The following is a 25,543-nucleotide window of genomic DNA, read 5'->3' on the forward strand; positions in this document are numbered from 1 at the left end:
TAGATTTACATTTTGAATGGGTCATTCTGCTATAGTCTGCACACTGAGTGATTACTCAGACCAATTAGAATTCATGAGTCCAAGGAGGAGACAATGACATCCTAAGCTAGGGTGGAGGCAGCAGAGATGGAGATAAACTGGCAGATTTGAGATATCACAGGGGCAAAATCCATGGGATCAAGTGATGAATTGAGTAGCATGGTTAAGGAGATGGAGGTGTAATGCCCGACTTTTAGGATTCTGAGCTGCAAAACTGGGTGGATGCGTGTGCCGTTGACTGAGATAGAAAACACTGAAAGATGACCGGTTCTGAGAGAAGATCATGAGTTCAGTCTCACACATGCTGATTTTGAGGTGTCTCTGAAACTTCCAAGAAAGAATGTCAAGTTTGTACAAGAACCAGATCTGGACTGTAAGACTTCTAGCTCTTTCCAGTACGCCCCTACAGCTATTGCTCTGTGTTCCTTCGCCTTCTGTGGCTGTGGTCTGTTCATAGGCTACAACATCCAGGATAAATGATGGGTAATATGAGTTGGCTGATAATTAACTTTAGTACTTAAAGCTTGTATCAAAAATTCTTGAAAAATATTAGCAAGAAAATGTTTAAGTAGGCTTTGTGATTTAGAGATAATTTTGAGAAATTTTCTGCAGAACTTGATCTTAGTTTCCCTATACATCAAAATAAAGATTTTTTTTTCATCTATGTGGTGTAAACATAACTATTAAAGACATAGAGATCATGTCCTTAAAGCTGTGTGCTTTTAAGACGCACTCGACACAGCATCAGTGTCTGGCTCTAATCACCAGACACATCTCTTATCACCTCTGCTGACCCCTTTCTATCTAGTATTTATTTGAAAAATATGAACATGTGTCATACTTAAAACTTAAATTCTCCTTTTGTTGAGTAAAGGCCAATATATTCTGTCACAGATATAATTTTCAGGAGGTCAGATATTATATATAAGATCATATATATATATATGATTGCCTAATTCATTTTGTTCTAAGGAGCAACTGAGACTCTTTACACATATTAAATGTATTTTGCCACCAGTAGGAGAAGATAACCCTGAAGATTAGCATAAGTTCTTATCACTGTTAATGTATCTAGCTCCCTTTGAGGAAACCTCTTGGAAAAAAGCCCTGTCTTTCTATATTACAAGTATGCTCATATAAATGTTTAGCTTAAAACAAATAAAAATTCCAGGGGCAAACATCACAGAACAAATTTATGATGACTGAAAGAATATAAAGAAAGGAATAAATTACACGAGAATAGTGTACATCAGGGACCCAAACATACAACTAAAGCCAAAATCTTAAGGGTGCTTATGCTGATTTATTATTTTTCTTTCTTGTTACCTAAGAGCAATTTATTTAACCTCAATGTACTTCAGTTTTCCAAATTCTAAAATGTAAACAACATTGTGGTCATCAGTTCAACCAACCACATTACGCTTATTTTCAATTCCCCTTCTCTATGAAGTTTTATACAAAGACAGGAAGCTTTACAATGGATCAGCAGTGACCAAGAATGAAAAGCAATCCCCTTCCTAGGGAAATACTTTTGCAAGCTTACTGTCTTTGGGATGCTTGAGACAAAGTCTCCTCGCTCTCAAAATTGTTTACTTTTAAAACAAAATTTAGTCCTGATTTTTTGAGAATTTAATTTGGTCCGAGTTCTGGCTCACTTGGATTAGGCTCACATGGGGTCAGTGTGGCCATTTCTCAATCGTGCTGCTGCATACTCTGCAGACACTTGCCCTGCCTAGACACTTCGTGAGGGCTACTAAATGTTCTGGGCAGCAGGGACAATCTCAGACAGTGATCTTGATGTTCAATGCCAATTTGATATGGACACATAAATTTATCTAATGAACATTCAAAGTAGCAGAAATTAAGTGGCACTTTTAGCTTCTTGCCTTCCTATTTATTTCTAGCCTGCATTAAACTAAAATTATTGTATGCTCTTATTAAAAAAAGATCTAGTGTAATTTTCCTGTGAATCTATTTGGTATGTGACATTTACCATGTCAACATACTTAAAGAACTCACTCACTAAGCACTGAACTTAACAGCTTTGAAGAAACTTAAAAACAGCCCTCTTGAGAAGCCATAATAATTCTTACTTATACTTATTTATTTCCATGTGGTTTGGCTTAAAAGTTTACTTCTGTTTAGTATTTGCATCCCTGAGCTCTTAGCAATGAACTAATCTACTTTATTAATGCCTCAAGGAAGCTTTTAACTGGTCTTGAAACTTCAAGTCTGTATGAATTTTTTGTTTGCTTTGTGTTTTTTTCTAATCTAATTCATTTTCCAATTACAGTTGACATACAATATGATATTAGTTTTGGGTGTTTGTCATGTATGTAAACATTTATAAGAATTTTTATAAAGCATCTAGTTATATGTTGTATATCAATTGTAATTTTTGCTAGGAGATGGGAGAGATGAAATCTATAATAATAAAAGCATAATGTGCTAATTAGACCAGGCAGCTGAACAGAGGAACGACTGTCTGGACGACCTTCTGGACGAAGATGGGCTGCGAGGGCCGAGCCCCTTGCACGAATTTTGTGCATTGGGCCTCTAGTAAGAAATATAAGGAAGAGAAGAAGGAATCTTTAGAATGAAAGCAGGTGATAATATTAAACGTTTGGTGTTTTAGGGCTCCCTTTGGCCCTTTTTATCATAGATATTTTGATTTGAAGTCTTTCTTCTCACAATAAATTCTCAAACCAACACCTTAGAGACTAACCACAAAAGTAGATTTTATTTTTGAGTTTTTCTTTAATCTTGCTTCAGCAAGGTCAGCATGAAGATGCATAGGCTGCTTCAGCAAGGTCATCTGAAATGCATAGGCTGTTTACATTCAAGAAGAATGCAGTTGACCCACCAATTCCATTTTTTTCTGAGTGGTCAGTCCAGTACCCATGAAGGGTTTGCATGAAATTATCAGCTCACTTTACTTAACATATACAGTAATTAATATGCTACACAATGGAGTGAGATTAAGGAGGCAACCCATGGCTTTGAAACAAAATTCTTTTCCTTGAAAAATTATCTTGACCTCTTGGAATTTGAACTCATGACCTTGGCCTCAAGGATAGTAACCAAGTGAGCAGCTCAGATTAAATAATTAAAATATTCACCCAGTATCAAAAAAGTATATGAGTGTGTGTGTGTGTATGTGTGTGCCTCTAAATATGCAAGTACTTAAAAATATTATATTGAAAAGGATTGTCTGGTCAAATTCTTTTACTTTTGAAGATTTTTCACTGCAGAAATAATTGTAATGATGACAATAACAAGAGAGAGGAGCAGAATTGCTGTTTTGATATAATTACTCTTTCATTCATGCTCTCTCATGTCCTGTGGATTTGCCTTAAGTCTGCTAGACTGGTGAGGCCTAATGTCTAAATGAGATACATAGAAAACAAAGACACACAGTCACATGTTACATGGTCCCTCACTTCAAACCTTTGGAACAAGATAAAAGAGATTTTTTTTCTTTTTAAAGGAATAATTCATTTAAAAACCAAAGTCTAAAAGAAAGGTATTCATAATTTAGTATAGAGTAATATTACAAATTTCTGGTTAAAAGAATCCGTATTAACTGTACCCTCAACAAGCATAGAAATTGCAGGGCATGGTCTGAAACAGTATGAGGGCCTATATATAATAAAAATTCCATTAAGATACTTTAGACCAAAATCTGAAATAGTATCCTTCGTCATCTGAACTAACAATCTGGTTTCTAAGAGGTTGCATGGATGAAAAAAATACATAATGACAGCTATTATATAACACCAATGTGTGGGACTAATATCCTATATGGAGCAGCATAAACCAACATCATTTAGAGGTTTATGAACCTTATAACTCTACCCAAGCATGCTTCATTTGTCAGCTGAGAGTGGCTAAAAGTTCCTGTGCATTTTTTTTTTATCTACATGCATATCCTTAAGTATAATATTTTTACTATATATGTGGTATATATAGTAAAAGTATATAATAAATTGAATTATCATTTTATTCAAACAATAGAGGCCCAGTGCACGAAATTCGTACATGGGAGGGGGTTGTGTCCGTCAGCCCAGCCTGCACACTCTCCAATCTGGGACCCATTGAGGGATGCCCATAACTGCCCTGCCCTGCTGGCCTGGTCACCCTCAACTGCCATCCCCTGCTGCCCTGGTTACCCCTAACAGCCCTCCCCTGCCATTCTGGTTGCCCAACTGCCCTCAACTGCTGGCCTGGTGGCCCCTAACTGTCCTTTAGTGCTGGCCCTGTCAACCCTAATGGCCCTCCCATACTGGCCTGGTCACCCCAAACAGCCCTCCACTGCTGGCTGGGTTGGCCCCTACTGCCCTCCCCTGCAGGCCTGGTCCCCCACAACTGCCCTCCCCTACAGCCCTGGTCACCCTTAACTGCCTTCCACTGCTGGCCTGGTCAATCCCAACTGCCCTCCCCTGCAGGCCTGGTCCCCCCAACTGCTCTCCCCTGCTGGCCTGGTCACCCCCAACTACCATCCCCTGCTTCCCTGCTTGCCCCTAGCAGTCCTCCCCTGCTGGCCTGGTCACCAGTAACAGCCCTCCACTCCTCGCTGGGTTGCCCCCTACTGCCCTCTCCTGCAGGCCTGGTCCCACACCAACTGCCCTTCGCTGCAAGGCTGGTCACCCAACTGCCCTCCCCTGCAGGCCTTGTTCCCCCCAACTGCCCTCTCCTGCAGACCTGGTCAAACCTAACTGCCCTCCCCTGCTGGCCTGGTCACTCCCAACTGCCCTACCCTGCAGGCCTTGTCCCACCCAACTGCCCTCCCCTGCAGGCCTAGTCACTTCAAGTGTCCTCCCCTGCAGGCCTTGTTTCCCACACTGCCCTCCTCTGCTGGCCTGATCACCCCTATTTGCCCTCCCCTGCTGGCCTGGTCACCCCTAAAAGCCCTCCACTGCTGGCTGGGTTGCCCCCTACTGCCCTCACCTGAAGGCCTGGTACCCCCCAACTGCCCTCCTCTGCAGGCGTGGTCCCCCCTAACTGCCGTCCCCTGCAGGCCTGGTACCCCCGAACCGCCCTCTCCTGCAATCTGGTCAAACCTAACTGCCATCCCCTGCTGGCTGGGTCATTCCCAACTACCCTCCCCTGCAGGCCTGGGCACCCCCAACTGCCCTCTCCTGTAGGCCTTGTTGCCCCCAACTGCCCTCCCCGGCAGGCCTGGTCACCCCCAACTGTCCTCCCCTGCTGGACTGGTCACCCCTAACAGCCCTCCACTGCTGGCTGGGTTGCCTCCTACTGCCCTCTCCTACAACCCTGGTCACTCCCAACTGCCCTCCCCTGCAAATCTAGTCCCCCAAACTGCCCTCCCCTGCAGGCCTGGTCACTTCTAACTGTCCTCCCCTGCAGACCTGGTCCCCCCCAACTGCCCACTCCTGCAGGCCTGGTCAAACCTAACTGCCATCCCCTGTAGGAATGGTCACTCCCAGCTGCCCTCCCCTGCAGGTCTAGTCCCCCCAACAACCCTCCCCTGCTGGCTTGGTCACCCCTAACAGCCCTCCACTGTGGGCTGGGTTGCCCCTCACTGCCCTCTCCTGCAGTGCTGGTGCCCCCCAACTGCCCTTCCCTGCAGGCCTGGTCCCCCTCCCCAACTGCCCTCTCCTGCAGGCCTGGTCACCCCCAACTGCCATCCCCTGCAGGCCTGGTCCCCCCCAACTGTCCTCTCCTGCAGGCCTGGTCAAACCTGACTGCCCTCCCCTGCAGACCTGATCACTCCTATGTGTCCTCCCCAGCAGGCCTGGTCCCCCACAACTGCCCTCCCCTGCTGGCCCTATTGCCCCCAAATTCCATCCCCAGCAGGCCTGGTCCCCCCCAACTGCACTCTCCTGCATGCCTGGTCACCCACAACTTCCCTCCCCTGCTGGCCCAGTCACCCCTAATTGCCCTCCCCTGTTGGCCTGGTCACCCCTAACAGCCCTCCACTGCTGGCTGGGTTGCCCCCTACTGCTCTCTTCTGCAGGCCTGGTCCCCCCCCCCAACTGCCCTCCCCTGCAGGCCTGGTCCCCCCCAACTGCCCTCTCCTGCAGGCCTGGTCACCCCTAACTGCCCTCCCCTGCAGGCCTGGTCACTCCTAACTGTCCTCCCCTGCAGGCCTGGTCACGCCCAACAGCCCTCCCCTGCAGGCCTGGTCAAACCTAACTGCCCTCCCCTGCTGGCCTGGTCACTCCTAACTGCCCTCCCCTGCAGGCCTGGTCACCCCTAACTGTCCTCCCCTGCAGGCCTGGTCACCCCCAACTTCCCTCTCCTGCTGGCCCAGTCACCCCCAACTGCCCTCCCTGCAGGCCTGTTCACTCCCAACTGCGCTCTCCTATAGGCCTGGTTGCCCCTAACTGCCCTCCCCTGCAGTCCTGGTAGTCCCCAACTTTCCTCCCCTGCCGGCCATTTTGTGGCAGCCATCTTGTGTTGACCATCTTGTGGTGGCCATCTTGTGATGACATGAAGGCGGCCATCTTGTGGCAGCCATCTTGTGATGACATGAGGGCATCGCATGAGGGTGCGAGGACCACCTAGGCTTTTATTAGTATAGATGAAAGACTGTGACTTATAACTGAAGACAATGAAAGAGAGGTTCCCCTCATCCACACCCACTGTGGTGGCAGAGCTGGAATCCAAGACCTAGTGTCAGGCTCAAGAGCCTCTGATCTTAACTGTTATACCACACTGCTTCTCTATATTCAAATATACAAGAGTTAATAAAGGAACAAACACATAAGAAGGAGGATATTGTTAAGTATTAGAACTTTCTATTTTACTTTTCACTGTGTTGTGTGTTTTTTTCCCTCAATCCCTCCCCCACTCTTTTTTTTCCCCTCACCTGGACATTTTAAAGTGGGGAAAAGACCATTGGTGATAATTAATAAATATATAGAGATACATATTTGCAGTTTTGGTATATGTGGCTGCACTCATTAAAAGTTGACATTTCCCTTTGATTTATCTGATTGCCAAAGAATGCTTTGTGTGACTGTGAGGTTTGAACAATTAACTCAAAACAAATTATTTCCATTTTTAAACGACTAAGAAAAGTTCTGACCAAATTGTATGCTATATGTAAATATATTTACAATGTTGCCATTGGGCTCCTGCGTGGAGAGAATATTCTGTGTATTAAAATGAATTTAATTTAACAATGAACTCCAGAGTCTATGTCCAGGACCAAAGAGATCACAAGGACACGTCCTCTGTCTTCAATTTGCTCAGTCTTGCTGTAGAATATATGAGTGTTTAGAGAAATATCTAACTTTATGGCACCAGTTATGTATTAATTGATGTTTGAAAATTAAATCATATTTTCTTATTAACTAAAATTCTAATTTCAAAAGTTCTTATTCATATCTATTTCATCAATATTTGCAAGAGCTTTATAGACACCCCTGTAGCCACCAATCTCTTAATGTGTAATTAATGACCTGTAAAATATTTTAAATCACCAGGGAAGCCGACTGTTCAAAGGGGACCAGTTTTACAACAGCCATAATCACCCCTCTTTAATTGATGAGCAGCATGGAGCAGCGGGAGCCAGCAGGAGGTAGGAAATCAGTACTGTCATCGAACTTTGCATTCAGCTTTGCTGGACACCCATTTCCTCACATGAAAAGTGAGAGGGTTTGACAATCTGATCTCTCTCTTGTCAAACAGACATACTGCCTTGAACATTTGAATTTTTACATACCATCTTTTCTTAAAGCAAGGCACACCTGTATTCCTGGTATTTTTTCAGATTTTCTGTACTTGATTTTCAGATCTTTACTGGGATGAGTTTATATTTCTCTTGTTTCCTCCCCACCCCCATACCTCACATCCCTCCTCATGTTAATGCTTTCTACTACACTACTACTGCCAGAAATTTTCAGTAAGTCATAGTTTTTCCTTTGAAATTCTGAGCCACTAATATAAAATATAAGAACCACTTATCTGTAGAATCCAGGGGTAGGATTTAAAATGAAATATGCACTTCAGGTCAAAATATGTAAATTAGGAAAGTGAAAGAGAATAATAAACAAATAATTAGGGAAACTATGAATAACCTTTTCATTGTATCTAAAAACTAAATTCTGACCATTGACAACAGTGTTAATACAACCTCTAAAACTTAAAGAAGTTAGCATTTTGGTAGACAGTGAAACAGCTGGAATCCACATTGCTATATCTGCTCTTGCCTGGACCATCCATTAGTTCCCAAAGGTCTTCCTGCTCCAAATTGTACCAGTTCACAGTCAATTCTCAACAAAGAAGCCACAGTTTCTTTTAAAAACGTAAGTCAGCTCATGTCACTTTACCGAATGGCTCCCCGTTTGATTCAGGATGAAAGTCAAAGTAGTGGCAAAACACTGTATCTTCAGGAGGACAAGCTCCCAGGTCACCCAGGACCTTTTTCCTCCCCCTCATCCTTGCCCACCCCATGGCCCAGGCATCAGCTTCCTTTCTGCTCCTCAGAAAAAGCTGGACACATGCCCTCCTAGGACATTTGCACTCCTTGTCAGCTCTGTCTGGAACATTCTTCCTCTGGATAACTACAGGGCTCACTCTCTTAGCATATCACAACCTTCCCAAAGTCAATTACATCATTTAAACTAGACTCACTCTGATGACCTATTTGAAATTTCATCCTCATTCCTACCCAGCACTCCTCATCTCCCTAATCCTGATCTATTCTTTTTTTGTGTGTGTGTGTCCTATAATACTTTTCGTCACATTATTTATCATGTCTCTTGTTTATTTTCTGCCCCCACTCCCATTCTGTATTAGAATATAGGCACCTCAAGATCAGAAATCTTTGGTTCCCTGATGGGTTATCCCTAAAACAGGGCCAAGCACATAATATGTGCTCAGTACGTAACTGTTTAATGCATGCGTGTCACTCCTGAGTCCTCCTGCTGGCAGCTGCATTCATATCACTGTTCTGTCTGCTTTTTCAACCTGTATCTGCCACCACTCACATCTCCCTGGAACCATGGACTGTGGCCTCCCTCACACAGGCTCGCTGTGGGAAACCAGACTCCTTCACGCCCCAGGTCTTCATCCACATCACATCACATTCCCTCAAGCAGGGGTGGGCAAACTTTTTGACTCGAGGGCCACAATGGGTTCTTAAACTGGACCAGAGGGCCGGAACAAAAGCATGGATGGAGTGTTTGTGTGAACTAATATAAATTCAAAGTAAAGGAGCGGAGGGGAGAGCAAGAGAACCCTCCACTCTTTCAGCTCCGCGGGCCGGATAGAAGAGCCGAAAGGGCCGGATCCGGCCCGCGGGCCGTAGTTTGCCCACGGCTGCAAGGCTGGATAAAGTTTCACACATTACTAAGGGTGGAGGTTATCTGGAAAGAGTCACAGCAGAATAAAGGTGGAATGTCCAAATAGTATGTTTCATGGGCCTATCTCTATAGTCCAAAGGACTATCTCTATGAGCTAAAAATCTTAACTCACTAAAAAGTGGGCTCAGTAGACATGTCCCAGTACTTAACCTTACACACCTGCCCTCAGGACCACCGTCCAGGGAGAGAGGGCCACTTCAGCTCTCCATCACCCAATTCTTCCCTGGCTTTCTCTAGGCAACTCTCACTCCCTACTTCCAGGATTTCTTCTTTTCCTAGCAATGCTCTTCCCCCCACTACCAGACAATCTATGGGACAAAATAATCCCTGAAAGTACATCCCGACCATCCAGCATTGGTCGTAGCACACTCACGCCAGTTTGCTCCAGCATTTCCTTACCTGGTGAGACACACAGTGAGGTTCTCCCTGCTCATCCTGCCAGTGACATGAATCAAGCACCTGCAGGTGAGTGTGCACCCAGGCACAGACACCCCTACAGACACACATCACCCAAAAGACACATTCATTCTCTGAAATAGTGGTCTATATTAAGGAAGAAGAAGTCCCTAAATGCAAAATACTCTAAGCACGTTCTCCCCATCAAGGTAACAAGGTTTCTCGTCCGCTTGCTTGCCTCCATTTCCAGGCTATATTTGTCATATACAGGGTGCTCCAAAAAAATGTATACATACTTTGAATAATTATAAAGGCAGTGTTTATTAAAATACATTTCATTTTCAAAATGTAATATAATCTATAGACATAATGTGTGTACATTTTTTGGGGACACCCCATCCATGAGAGCAAACAGAGACCCAACAATTACATTGGTGGTTATACAAAGACTCAACCAAAATTCCAAATACATCTGTAAGTACAAGGAAGGCCATATGCACATTTATAGTTCTCTGAAGAAAACCAAGATCTATGAAGTCAGAATTGGGTAAAGAAAAGTTATACTTACAAACTATATACAGAATATCTCCCATGAAACTGGGAGGCTTAACAAATTTAACTTTAGCAATCTGAGAGAAACCGTAACAAAGGAAAGAGGTAGGCAAGAAATCAGAGGGCCCTGAGAGGCGTGGAGTGGAATGGAGCAGACAACCAAATATAAAAGTGTCTGGCTGGCCAGAAGTCAGAGAGAAGGTAATCGTGGAGAACCTGACAGCCGAGTGAGTTTCAAATTAAAAAGCCAGGCAACATGAATGATTTCAAAACCAAACTATATTATTGAACCATCTGAGGTTGTCACCACTAATACTGACAGATATACTCGAATTAGAAGGACTAAAACCAGGCATAATATATAGGGCAGTTTTCTATCATCATAATGTACATGCTTAAATAATTAGGAAATAAAATAAAATGGTACCTAAGCATGGAGAAAGATCTGTCTCTAATTCAGATGATTGACTACAGTAGTTGCAAAAACATAAGAAGAAAATGTACAAAACAGAAAAGTAATTTTCTCCAATAAGCAAAATTTATAAAATTACAAATGGCAATCACACACACACACACACACACACACACACACACACACACGTGCATGTGCGCACATTTATAGGTCACTTGTTAACCTGTTATATTAAAATACAAAATAACCAGATTCCAAAATCTCACAGGTCATCTCTTTCATCAGCTTGTGTTGCAGTGAAATGATTCCAGTCCAGAGAAGCTGTATAGGTAGGTTGCTGCTATTCACACATCCTTAAGATTCTGGGCTCATGGATTATGTTTTGTAAATCAGTTAACTTACTAGCCAGAGATTAAGGCAAATTCTGCTAAGGCCTAAAAGTTGACTTAGAGCATTAAGAAGGATTAATGGTTAGCTGTGGAGAAGCTGAAGCACTAGGATAGCATGTTTACGCAGTGCTGTAGATCACAATTAATCCAAAATTGGTACAAAAGATCAACAGCAGCCCCTTCTGCATGCCAGCTTGGCTTAGCCCTAAAACTCACAACTTACCATGGGGCACTCAGTGCACAAAGTTCCTTTCTGCCTGTTCTAATAAGCATAATGCTTCCAGAGAAAAACTCGTATTTGAAATGTTTAGTTTATGGTTCCTTTGCTTTGAGAAAATAAAGGCACAAGACAGCCCTGCAGATGTCTGTTTACCTTTTATCGGTGTAGCAAATCGATTAAAACTGCTGGGCTACTATTATCATTGAACAACACCAAATGTCATTGTCTACCTGATACAAAAGTAATACTATTTGTAAAAGTGTTATTATTCTATTTTACATTAGCAAAGTATATCACAAAAGAAATAAACTTTCATTTTTTTATTATTCATCTAGAGGCCCAGTGCACAAATTTGTGCACTGATGGGGTCCAGCTGGCCCTGCCCCCAATCAGGGTGGGGGTGCCGATTGAAGGCGGGGTCGGCCAGGGAAAGGGGCCGAGGGTGGTTGGTGGGCTGGCCCTGCCCTTGATCAGGGTGGGAAGGGCAATCAGGGGTGGGGCTGGCCAGGGGAGGGGCAGCGAGTGGTCAAACTCCCAGTCGAACTCTTGGTTGAGGGGACAATTTGCATATTAGTGTTTTATTACATAGGATTACAGTTGGCATACAATATTATATTAGTTTCAGGTGTACAGCATAATGGTTAGACATTTATATAACTTATGAGTGATCTCCACAATAAGTCTAGATCTCACCTGGCAACATACATTCTTATCACAATATTATTGACTATATTTCCTATGCTGTACTTTACATACTGTGACCATTTTTCAACCACCAATTTGTACTTCTCAATTGCTTTACATTTTCACACAGCTCCCCAACCTCCCCTGCATCTGGCAACCATCAGTTTGTTCTCTGTATCTATTCATTTATTTCTGTTTTGTTTGCTCATATATTTTATTTTTTTAGATTCCACATATAAGTAACACAATATAGTATTTGTCTTTTTCTGTCTGACTTACTTCTCTTAGCATAATACCCTCTAGGTCCAACATGCTGTTGCAAATGGTAGGAAGATTTCATTCTTTTTATGGCCAAGTAATATTTAATTGTATATACATACCACCTCTTCTCTATTCACTCATCTATGGATTGGTACTTGGTTTGCTTCCCTATCTTAGCAATAGTAAATAATGCTGCCATAAATACAGGGATGCATGTATCTTTTTTTAATTACTATTTCAGATTTCTTTGGGTAAATACCCAAGAGAGTGGTTGCTGGATCATATGGCAGTTCTATTTTTAGTTTTTTAAGGAATTTCCATACTGTTTTCCAAAGTGACTGCACCAACTTGCAATCCCACCATCAGGGAACCAGGGTTTACTTTCCTCCCCAACACTTGCTGCTTGTTGATTTGTTGATGATAGCCATTCTGATAGGTGTGAGGTAATATCTAATTGTGATTTTAATTTGCATTTCTCTGATGATTAGTGATGTTGAGCATCTTTTCAATGTCTATTGACCATCTGTATGTCCTCTTTGGAGAAATGCCTATTCAGGTCCTCTCCCTGTTTTTTAATCAAATTTTTTTTGTGTTAAGTCACATACGTTTTTATTAAAGTTTGAATATTAACCCCTTATCAGCTGCATCATTGGCGAATATCTTTTGTCATTCTGAAGGTGCTCTTTTGGTTTTGTAGAGATTTCATATACTGTGCAAAAACATTTTAGTTTGATGTAGTGCCATTTGTTTATTGTTTCTTTTGTTTCCCTTGCCCAAGAAGAAAAATCAGAAAATATATTACTAACAGCAATATCAAAGAGTTTACTGTCTAACTTTCTCCTAAGAGTTTTACCATTTCAGGTTTTACCTTTAAGTCTTTATTCCATTTTGAGTTTATTTTTTATATGGTATAAGAAAGTGGTCAGTTTTTGTTTGTGGGGTTTTTTGTGTTTGTTTGTTGTTTTTTTTCCCATATCTGTCCAGTCTTTCCAACACTATTTATTGAATTGAATGTCTTTACCACATTGTATATTCTTGCTTTTTGTTATAGATTCATTGGCCATATAGACATGGGTTTATTTCTGGGCTCTCTATTCTGTTGCATTGAACTATGTATCTGTTTTTAAGCAAGTACCATGTTGATTTGATGTAATATAGTTTGATATCAGACACATCCAACTTCATTCTTTTTTTTACAAGGTTTCTTTGGCTGCTTGGGGTCCATTATGGTCCTATATAAATTTTAGGAATATTTGGTCTAGTTATGTAAAAAAAAATGCCATTGGTATTTTGATATGTATTGCTTTGAATATATGGATTAATTTGGGTAGTATGGACATTTTAATGATGTTAACTCTTATCCATGAGCATGGTATGTGCTTTCATTTATTTGGATCTTCTTCAGTGTCTTATAATTTTCTGAGTACAGGTCTTTTACCACCTTGGTTAAATTTATTCCTAGGTATAGTTTTTATGCCATTGTAAATGGGATGGTTTTCTTAATTTCTCTTTCTGATAGTTTGTGACTGGTGTATAAAATGCAAGCAATTTCTGAATTATCGTTTTGTAACCTGCTTCTTTACTGAATTTATAAGTTCTAATAGTTTTTGGTGTTCTGTATCATGACATCTGCAAATAATGACAGCTTTACTTCTTCCTTTCCAACTTGAGTGCCTTTTAATTCTTTTTCTTGTCTGATTTGCTGTGGTTAGAACATCTAACAATGGATGAAAAGGTGGGAAACATGGACATCCTCTCTTGTTCCAGATCTTAAGGAAAATGCTTTAAGTTTTTGCCCATTGAGTTTTATGTTAGTGGGTTTGTCATACACAGCCATTATTATATTGTGGTATATATGTTCCCTCTATTCATACTTAGCTGAGAGTAGTTATAAACTAGAGGCCCAGTGCATGAAATTTGTGCATGGGTAGGGTCACTAGGTCTAGCCGGCAATCAAGGCTGATCAAGGCCTTCGTTCCCAGGTGCCAGCTGCTGGCTGGGGCCTTCCTTCATTCTGTGCTACCCCCTGGTGTTCAGCGCACATCATAGCAAGCAGTCAAACTCCCGGTGTGTCAAACTCCCAAGGGGACAATTTGCATATTAGCCTTTTATTGTATAGGATGGATATCTGACAAGTGCTTTTCTGCATTTATTGATAGATCATATTATTTTTAACCCTCATTTTGTTTATATGGTGTATAATGTTAATTGATTGGAAGATATTGAACCAACCTTCCATCCCAGGAATAAATCCCACTTAATTATGATGTATGGTCTTTTTAATGTATTGATAAATTTGATTTGCTCATAATTTGTTGAGGAATTTTGCATCTATGTTTACATAGATATTGGCCTATAATTTTCTTTCTTTCTTTCTTTCTTTTTTTTTTTTTGTAATGCCTTTGTCTAGTTTCAGAATCAGGGTAATTCTGGCCTCATAAAATAAGCATAAGAGCCTTCTGCCTCTTCAAATTTTTGAAATAATTTGAGGAGAGGTGTTAATTCTTCTTTGAATATTTGGGAAAATTCACCTGTGAAGTCGTCTAGTTCAGGAATTTTGTGTGTTGGAAGTTTCTTGATTACTGATTTAATTTCATTAGTAGTTACTAGTCAGTTCAAATTTTCTGTTTCTTCTCATTTCATTCTTAAAAGGTTGTATGTGTCTAGAAATGTCTCCATTTCTTCCATATTATCCATTTGTTGACATATAATTATTTGTAGTATTTTCTAATAATTCTATTTCTGTAATGACAGTTGTCACTGCTCCTTATTCATTTCTAACTGTATTTGTTTATGTACTCTCTCTCTCTCTCTCTCTCTCTTTTTCCCCCTTGATGGGTCTGGTAAAAGATTTATCAATTTTGTTTCTCTTTTCAAAGAACCAGCTCTTGGTTTTATTGATATTTTATAATTTTTTAGGCTCTATTTCATTTATTTCTCATCTTATCTTTATTATTTTCTTCCTTCTACTCACTTTGGGCTCTGTTTGCTCTTCCTAGTTCCTTGAACAAGTTTAGGTTGTTTACTTGAGATTTTTCTTGTTTCTTGAGGTAAGCCTGTATTATTATGAATTTCTCTCTCAGAAATGCTTTGGCTGTGTCCCATAGATTTTGGGTCATTGTGTTTTTATTTTCATTTTGTCTCAAGATATCTTTTTTTAAATATGTTTTAGTGATTTTTTTTAGAGAGAGTAGAAGGGGAAGGGACAGGTTTACTTACAAGCACTCACTTCCAGAGAAGGAAGAGCAGCTCAAAAGGTGAGTGCTTGTAAGAAAATCTGTGTATGGGCCCTTTAAGAAAACATCTGGGTCTACAGCAGTCCTCCACCTCACCTGAACAAAATCCCCACTGATTTTCAGTGCCAGATGTTGTGGGAATTCCTCTTCTGGCACTGGTACTATGGGCTGGGAAGCCCAGTGTAGGGCTAGGATCCCTCACTTCTCAGGAAGAACCTCTGCAGCCAACATATTTCTCCAGATTCTTAACCACCACCTGTGGATGTGTGACCAGCCTTATTTCTAGTCTCTGCCCCTCCCACCAGTCTCAAGGTGTCTTATTCTCTATACCTGTAGTTATAAGTCCAGTTTAGTTAGTCTTCAGGTGATCCTCAAGGGTGGTTGTTCTATAATTTAGTTGTAATTTTGGTGTGGTCATGAAAGGCGGTAAGCACAGCACTTACATACTCCACTGTTTTTACCAGAACTCTGCTCAAAATTTGATATTGAGTCTAGGAGGTTAGAGAAGGAATTAAATAGATTTTTAAAGTGTTGTGTGTGTTTTTGTTTTTGTTTACAGTTTAGGTCACCTTCAAATATTACAGGGGTTAAAGTTTTTTCTTAATTTATTATGGCTAAAGTTAATTTCTGATTTATGCCTTTTCAAATTATATGTCAAAATGTAGAAAAAGATAAAGAATGCATTCTAAGACAGTAATGTTGGGAGACCTTATAGTAATTTGTGGGGAAATGTTAGATCATCTTTAATACAACAAAGCAAAAGAAACTATAAGTGATTGAAAAGTTAAGTATTTTTAAAGTGAATAATTACTATGTTAGAATATTTATAAGATATATTAATGAATTTAAGTGTTCTCAACATTAAAGCAAAATAAGAGTACAAAGCAAAATATGAATAAAAACATGAAAGCTTTATGTGAGCTTTTCATTTCCTGACTTAAGATAAGCATTCAAGAGTCAAGATTTAATAAAATATATAATTGTTATTGTTACATCAAGGGCATTTTTAAGTGCAACTGGTATTTTTTTTTCTATTGCTAGTGAGCGGCAGTAAACTGTGGCTACTAGCACAGTGTGATACCCCTGCTTTGACTATGCTAAGGTATCAGTCACCTCACTCGTCACTGTTTTTCCAGCTATCAGTGAAAAGAGACAATTAACATCTTTGTATTATTATGAAAATATCGTTGACCTTCCTGACTCTTTGGAAGCTTGAGGTCAAAACCCAAGAAGATAAGGTATTGTCTCAAGGGAAATTATTCAATATTAAAGACCCTGTGCACGAAATTCGTACATGGGTACAGTCCCTAGGCCTGGCCTGCAATCAGGGCCATCTGGCTCCCTGCAACCACCCACCACAGGTTCCCCGTGCACCACTGGGCGATCAGAGCCTGTCAGCCAGGGGGAGGGACTGAGAGGTTGGCTGTTCCTGCCTGCTCACCAGCCCCATCCCCCAATGCCAGGAGCCCTCTGTGTGTGGGGTGACCAGCAGGGTGGGGGCTTTGGCCTGGTGCCACCCACTTCCACTGCCACCTACCCCCAGTTCCCCGTTCCCCATCAGGAATCAGAGCCCCATCAAGAAGGGACTGAGAGGTTGGCTGGCAGGCCCTGATCGGGTGATTGGGGCCTGTGAGCTGGGGGCAGCTCCTGTGCTGAGCACCTGCCCCCTGGTAGTCAGTGCATGTTACAGCAACCAGTCATTCTGCCGGTTGGTCGATTTGCATATTAGCCTTTTAGTATATAGGATGAGAGCTGAAATAGCTGTTATTTAGAGAATACCATTTTTACCTAAAGAGCATCTGACAAATTATGGTTATTCTGATTTGGGTATTTAGCAGTCACCATCTGGAGGGGGAAATGAGCAATTTGACTTTAATACTTCAAGGAAAGCAATTTTTAGTGGTTTTTGTTTTTTGGTTTTTTTTTTGTTTTGTTTTGTTTTTGTTTTTTGTTGGTTTTTTTTTGCTTTCTTTTTTTACCAATGACAAAATTCAAACTTTGAAATGGAAATTAGAATTTTTAAAATTTGTATTCACAGATGAGTTGGGCAGCTTCCCAATACTTAAACACTTTTCTGATGAGATGGGTGGTGACATTAGTAAGTGTGTGTTTTTTGCAATTGTATAATGAAATGTGTCAACATTTGGAATCCAGGACTTCCCTGAGAGATTACAAATGAGAGTCTCCTTCTAGCCTTAAGGACGTAGTCATGCGTTGACCTCCCCTTTATGTATGGAGGGGGTCACATGGCAAGAAATTGATCCTGTAGCTGCCAAGAGGGGTCCTTGGGCAATAGCCAGTGGAAAAGGGGGATTTCAGGTAGACAACTGCAAGGAACTGAATTCTGCCAACAACCAGGAAGCTTGGAAGAGGATTCGAGCCCTAGAGCAGAGCACAGCTCTGGCCCACATGGTGACTTACTTGGGGAAAGCTGGAATAGAGGACCCAGACTCCTGACTATGGGATCAGAAAGTAGGGTTGTTTTAAGACGCTGAATTTATGACAATGTGTTGCACAAAACTAGATAACCAGTGCAAAAGGCTAAGGAGAGTTCTTGCCGTCCTGATTGACTTGTTATGAAAATAGGCCTGGGTCCTGGAGGGGGTGGCTCAGTTGGTTGAGCATTGTCCTGTACTCCAAAAGGTCATGGGTTCTAGTCCTGGTCAGGGCACACACCCAGGTTGCAGGTTTGATCCCCTGTCATGGTGCTTTGCAGAGGCAACATATCGATGTTTCTCTCCCTCTCCCTCTCCCTCTCCCTCCTCCCCTATCCCTCTCCCTCTCCCTCTCCCTCCTCTCCCTCTCCCTCTCCCTCTCCTTCTCTCTCCTCCCCCCTCTCTCTCTAAAAGCAATTTAAAAAAAAAAAAAAGGCCTGGCATAAAGATGAGTCCTAAATCCAGGGACAAGTATCCTTGTAAGAAGAGGCAGAGGAGAACGCTCGGAGGAGATGGTACTGTGAAGATAGAGGCAGAGAATGGAGCGATGCAGCACAAGCCCAGAGGCTGCCAGAGGCCCCGAAGGAGGGACTGGCCCCTGGCGCCTCCCAAGGGAGTGAGCTCCGCCCACACTTATTTTGACCTCTGGCCTCCAGAACTGAGCGGTAAACGGTTGTTGGAGCCCCCGATGAGTGGCACTTTCTGGCAGTAGCCGTGGAAACTGCCACAGGACTCGCCACCCTTTTCCTGACGAATTCGGGCGTCCACTCCCAGCTGGTCTGCGCCCCGGCCTCCCTAGAGTGCACAGCTTCTCCCAGCCTGGCTCGCCCCTGCCACCCTCCCGGGCGTGGCAGCGAACCCTGCAGGCCCACACCCACCGCTCTTGCTCACGCAGCCCTGGCCAGCCTTGCTGAGTGGAGCCATCTCCCCCAGGAGCTGGGGCCAGGCTTGGGGTCTGGCACCCCCTCCTTGCCCTGGGTCTCTCAGGACCACAGTGGTCTCCACCTGGAAACCTAATCCTCCCCAACAAACGCTCCCTCATCCTTAGAGACAGAACCATCAACCTCTTTCCCCCCCGGAAATCTCCAAGTCAGTGGCACAGCCCTGCTGGCTAGCCTTGTCACATGTGGATCCCAGCACCCCCCACTGGCGGAGACAGGCCAATGGGTGGACAGACGGGTTCAGTGTCATGGCCACACACGTGGCCAAATGCCCTCCATGGCCATAACCAGCACGCGCCTGGACCTTGATCAGAGCCAGTATGAAGCACTGTGGCTGGTGTGGTCACAGTTCAATTCCCGGGTTTTGGGCTCCGTCCCCAGTAGGGAGCGTGCAGGAGGCAGCCCATCACTAATTCTCTCTCATCATTGATGTTTCTACCTCTCTCTCCCCGTCCCTCTCCCTTCCTCTCCGAAGTTAATTAAAAAAAAAAAAATAGGCCTGGCATAAAGTAAGCAGTCGGTAAACAGTTGTTGAAAAAAAGCAGAAAAAGTATTTCATTGTTGGATATGATTTACATATATATTGGTCTCCCCTTATCCGCAGGGTATATATTTCAAGAACCACAGTGGATGCCTGAACCCATGGATAACACCAAACTCTACTCTCAAAACTGAATTCATCTGCTTCTCAACATCCAAACATCCTCCTCTTTGTGCCCTCCCTCTCCTTACCTCTTCCTCCTCCTTACTTTCTCCTCCTCTACTATTCTGTTATGGGTTATCTAGACCAAGTGATTTGAAACTTGTAAAATTCCATCTGATTTATAAACAAACAAATAAAAGAAAAACTTTTCCCACCACCTTCCTCTTTGGCCTACATTGAAATCCCCTGTATGTTGCTACATTGAATCAGACATAACTCATTTTCAGGTACAAACATATTTACAGGATGCCTGCTAGATAGTAAAGAGCATTATTTCCAGAAGCTCAACATCAAGTGGAATTTATAAAGTAGAAAATCGTTGGATATGTTTATCAATCTAGTAAAATGCATTAGTAAAAGTATTCGTATCTTCATCTTAAAGCTGATGAATCTGAGTCCCAGGAAAGTACCATGATTTACCCAACATGCAACAACTATACATTTACAGACCCAATCCAGCAAGTATTATCTTTCTGATCTACCCTCCTCTCAACCCTTGGTTTCATATTTTTAAGAAAAAGAATTAGTATGAAATCATACTTCTGGTACCCGTAAGAGAAGACCAGCTGCTGGACTTTCCCTATAAGTACACCAGCATTAAAATATTAGCAAGATTTATTAGGTTGCCTGCTCAGGACCTGTGGAAGACTTTAAGAGCTGGGGTCCAGGATTTTTAATGGGAAAGACAAAGGGAACACGAATCAGGCCAAAGAAGACCAAACTTTAAGTCTCAGGAAAGTTCTCTGTGCACCTTCGAGGCAATTAGAGCAGACTGGAATCCGAGTGTGAGAAAATGGGATGGAAACAAGTGTATGAGGGGCTTAAGGAGTAGGTCATGGCTCAACACAAACTGAGACCCTTTTACCCTTCCAAGGGATACCCTCAGGACATCACTTGGGGTGGCTTCATATCCCCCTGACATATGCCATAAGAGCAATTCCGAAATCATTGTCGTAAGCAATGAATGTATTAAGTAATCTTCAGAATGCTCTGTGTCCTAGAAAATACTAAAATTTCATAACAGCAAATCTCTGAATAGCAAATATCTAACTCATTTTTTATCAACTTCCCCAAAGCAAAATTCCATATATCCGGTCGTCTATAGATGATATGCGTGCTATTGAAAAACAGTCTAAGATTTTGCAAGTATGTAATCATCCTAAACCATCGTTGTGCTAGTGAAGATCCTGTTTTCAGGAACTGGAAATGTATCTAACATTCTCTAAATCAATAGTATGTCCTGTACATGAACCTTACACCTGCCTCTCTACTGCCCGCCCTTCCATAGCTTCTGTTCAAAACTGATTTATTACCACAAATAGTTCGTACTCTTTGCTACGTCAACTAAACAAAATTATTTACTAACCACCATCCATTTTCTTCCAGCACAACCAGTTTTATAAACTTTTTCTAAGTAATATCCATACATGAATATGCTAATTTTAAAAATCAGGCCTTCCAACGATAATTTTTCATGGTTTCCATAAACCAAATTATTCTGAAAATCTTCATATTTTTCACCATTTCTTCTCCCTAGATTCTTAGCACCAAGGCAAAATTTTTGTTATCGCTGTAAATTTTTTTCATGAAAATTGTGATTAAGAAACTTGAGCTCTGGAGACAGACAGCTTAGCTGCAGATCCTGGCCCCATCACCGAATAGCTCTGTGAACCCAGCTCCTTGGCCACCCTGAATGTCTGTCTTTGTAAAACAAGGATAAAACATAATACTGCCAACCGTAGGGCTGTTATGCGGATTAAGTCAGACAATGTGCGCAGAGCACTTAGAATATGACTGCAGACAGTAAACACTGATTAGAGGTGATATTCAGCAGCAGCCGGAGCAGTAGTGATTGTCACAGAGAGGACTTTGGAATGGTCCCAGGCCCTGTCTCAAATGAGTGTTGTCACCTTTGACATATTACTTAATGTATCTGAATCTGGTTTTATTATATTAAAATTGAAATAATAGTACCATAATTAAGTTATTTGAAAGGTTAAATAAGCTAATATGTCTTAACACAGTGTCTGGCATACTATAAATGTTTTACAAATAATAATCATTATTGTTTTAGAGCATTCCCAAGGAAAGATTATGAGAGCTCACTTTAATTAAAAATAATTCAATTCAACAAATACTTATTCTACTATGTGATGCTCTGTTCTCCAAAAATAAGGCCTACTGCCCACACCTGTGATGTGTTCTGCTGTCTGCCCAACCCTGGACCCTTTTTACATGCTATTTTATTTCCCGAAAGCTGCTTCCTTCTCACTATTTACTCCCTAGCCATCTCGTCCATTAGCCCAGCTAACTCTTACTCCTTTTTCAACTATAAGCTTAAAAATAACTTCTGAAAGTGGCTTAGTAGCTTGAAAGAAGTTCTCAAGTTCCAAAAAGGAACACAGTCTGGCTGAGACCTTGACCATGCCCCAATCTAGGTTAGGCACCTTTGCCACATGCCTCCCCTCCTCCTAACATGGCCCCTTGTACTCCCATTCACCAGTCATTCCATTTGTCATTATTTTCCTACCTGTGCCTACTCTGCTAAGCTAACAATTCAAGGGAGATGGGGACCTCATCTGAATTGTGGGCTACTGTAACCCCAGGTATAACAATGCACAGAGTAGGACTTCATAGTTTTAAAGTGAAAACACAAGTAAAAGATGAGGGCTAAGATACATATTCAAAGAGGTTATAACGAAGTTCTAAGGAGGTTTGAAAGAAGGAAAGATTCTACCCACATGGGACTGTTATATAGAGAAATTTACAGGAGAAAAGGCATTTCAGAATAGTAAATAGGATTTTGGTATGTCGATATGGAAGGAGGTAATCTAGGTAGAGGGAACAGCATTTTCAGAATCTCAGAGAAACTCTTCAATAAATAGCACCTCTCTTCTCCACCCGGGTTCTGAACAAGCTGAAAAATAAAACAAACTAAAATACAGACTTTACTATTGGTAGGTGCCATGTTGAAGCTTAGTTCCAGAGCCAAATGCACATGCTAATGGAATCCTGGAGTCAGCCAGGCTGATCAGCCAGTGGCACAACCCCCAAACCTGTGCCCTGGCACAGCAAGATCTAAATTCGGCAGCTAGGTCTCATCATGGGAATGGCAGAGATATGCCAGGAATTCCCCATCCTTTCCCAAATGCATCCATCAGAATAAGTTACTCCATCTTCCCAGAGATAGGGAAGCATGAGACAGAAAAGGACTAATATTGTGCTGAGGGAAAATCTCTCCTCATCGAAACCAGGAGTAAAGGAAGGAATTTTTCTCCAATAAGAACCACCAAAATGTGTAGTGGAAACTATCATGGAATCTAACTTGTTGGAGTTCTGCACATTTGAAAGGACATAGTAGGGATGAGGGTGAAAGCTTCAATGAAATATTTCTACATAATTTCTTAGGCAACATGTAGCCATTTAGAAATTTGTAGGAAGAGTATTGTAATGGGAGCTTCTCGGAGTGACAATGACAGTATATTGCAACATTGAAAACTTCAGCATAGAGCTAAACTGCCTAGGTTTCTCACTTTTCTTTCTTTTCTTTTTTCCTTTTTGTCTGCCAAAGAAATGTATAACTCAGTAGAAAAAGCACTAACTTGCATTTAGACAAATCTGCATTCAGTTCTTATGCTGTCACTAATTTGTTCTGAAATTTTGGATAAGCTACTGTCATTCTGAGACTCAGTTTTATCATCATTATATCTACACTAGAGGCCTGATGCATGAAATTCATGCAAGAGTAGGTCTTCCTTCCCCCAGCTGCCGGCACTGGCTTCCCTCTGGCACCCAGGACCCAGGCTTCCCTCGCAGCCCCAGTTTTGTCAGGACGGTCATCTGGAAGGACGTCCAGTCTAATTAGCATATTACTGCATGCTTTTATTATTGTGGATTGCTAGGTTGAAATTAAATGAGATAGTGTATGCCAAATGAGGTAGTGTATGCCCAGCAGTTAGCAGATGCTCAGTTAATGCTTACTATTATTTTTTGTTGTGGTTGTGTAATTTTGTAGACTATATATCCCCTGAAAATATGCAGTAAACATTTTCATCCTGTATATAACTGCTTTCGGTCATAGAATAGCACCACACCACAGAAGTGACACAATGAAAACCAGTCTGAGATTTCAAAGAGGAAGACCAGTCAGTGTCTCTTCCACAGTCTGCTGGTTGCTTAGCAGCGTTGATAGCTTCAGAGTCTTGTAGATATTACTATTTTACCTAGTTACTTTTAAAGTTATTTGTAAACATTTTTTAAAAAAATACAATGCAGGTCATAGGTCTGAGAACCCATAGCTTTAGTACATTTACATCTTAAAGAGATTGAGATCGGATGACCCCACAGGTCCTGTCCGCATGTCATTGTTTGCTAAGTACAGTATTTTTCTCTCTCTTTAAAAATACATGGAGATTCGCTAAAGTTTTAGCAAATGGTATTCAATGGCACATCAGGATGCTTTTCACTGGTTCCATATCATTTCATAATGTGGTATTAAAACAAGACAAGGGAAGAACATGTAAACTGATTCCTCTTTAGACAAAGCTGAAAAACATCATTTTCATTGCAGTGAGAAGCACCACAGAACCTGCTGTAATCATGTACAGATGACAGGAATTTGTCTAATGTTTTATGGTGAATCATTGATGAGGCCAGCAGAAGGGAAATTTGTAGAAATAAAATCACCTTGACAGTAGAGTACCAGGGTCAAAAAGCAAAGTGAAGTCCATGTTCTTAGCTTTAATAAGAACAGTATGATCTGTCATCGACGAAGCATTTTTACACTCTTGGACAATGCACTTTGAGATCGCCTGCTGGGTTTCATTTGATTTTTACCAAAACCAACAAAGGACAACTTATAGCTGGTGATTTATTGTGACAGGAGAAAGCCATAAAGATACGGATGTTTAGACCCTTGTAAATAAACAGTCTCCAGTGTGATTTTTCAATACAAAGCACATTATCCAGGCTGTTGAGGAACAACTATGAGGTTTTTCTAAATTATGAACTCATGTCTAAAGATTAAGAAAAAGCTATTATTTTGCATGCCTTTGCCATGCATCCCAGGCTGTTCTCCAATTGGACTAAATGTGGTCTTTAGGTAAGAAATAAAAATGCAAGCTTCCTGATGAAATGGAATAGTGCCATGTAGTCTCATAACAATACCGCCAGATAGCAAAGCCAAACAATCAGAATAATTAATTATTAAACACAAAGATTAAAAGAGATTGTCACTGGGCTTCTATCTAGGAAACAGTGCAAACTCAGTAACAAAAGCTCCCAGTCTTCATCCCTAGATGGGTTTTTTCCCTAGTCAAATGAGGTAAGACGTAAAACTGGAACAAACAACATTTTTAAAGTTTTTACTAATCATCTTTGCTATAACTTTTCAAAAAGAAATTTCAATCAAACCAAGTTAATAAAAATGGGTAGCATATTATTTCTTGGCAACTATTGCCTCATTACCTCATAAATTTTGAGTAATCTTGAAGTGTTTATTCTCTTATTTTTGAAGTTATGTACTAAAGTTCTAAATATTATGACTGATTTATAAGGTGTACAGTTTAAAAAATGATGCTTAGCATCCACCAAATATCCAGAATCTAAGAAGATATCATCTCAGCTAAAATAAATGACCACAAATATATTTATTGGTGAAATAATATTAATAAAACATCCCACCTGTGATAATTCTGCTTCCTGATATGCATGTAAAACTAAAATAATATGAATTACTACCCATTTCAGAAGTCAGATCAGAAGTTTACATTTTAAAAGCTATATCTCTGAGTAAAATAATGAAAAAGAGAGACTTGATAAGGCAAAAAAAAAAGTCAATAGTTTTAAACTGTTGGCCATGTCTATATTGCTTTATTTCCATGACTCTTTCATCCCATTATTTTTTTTTATTAGCAACTGAAAGCAGACGTATTATTTCGGCAA

The sequence above is a fragment of the Plecotus auritus genome, assembly GCF_963455305.1.
Source record: "Plecotus auritus genome assembly, chromosome: 1".
In the NCBI taxonomy this organism is placed as follows: domain Eukaryota; kingdom Metazoa; phylum Chordata; class Mammalia; order Chiroptera; family Vespertilionidae; genus Plecotus; species Plecotus auritus.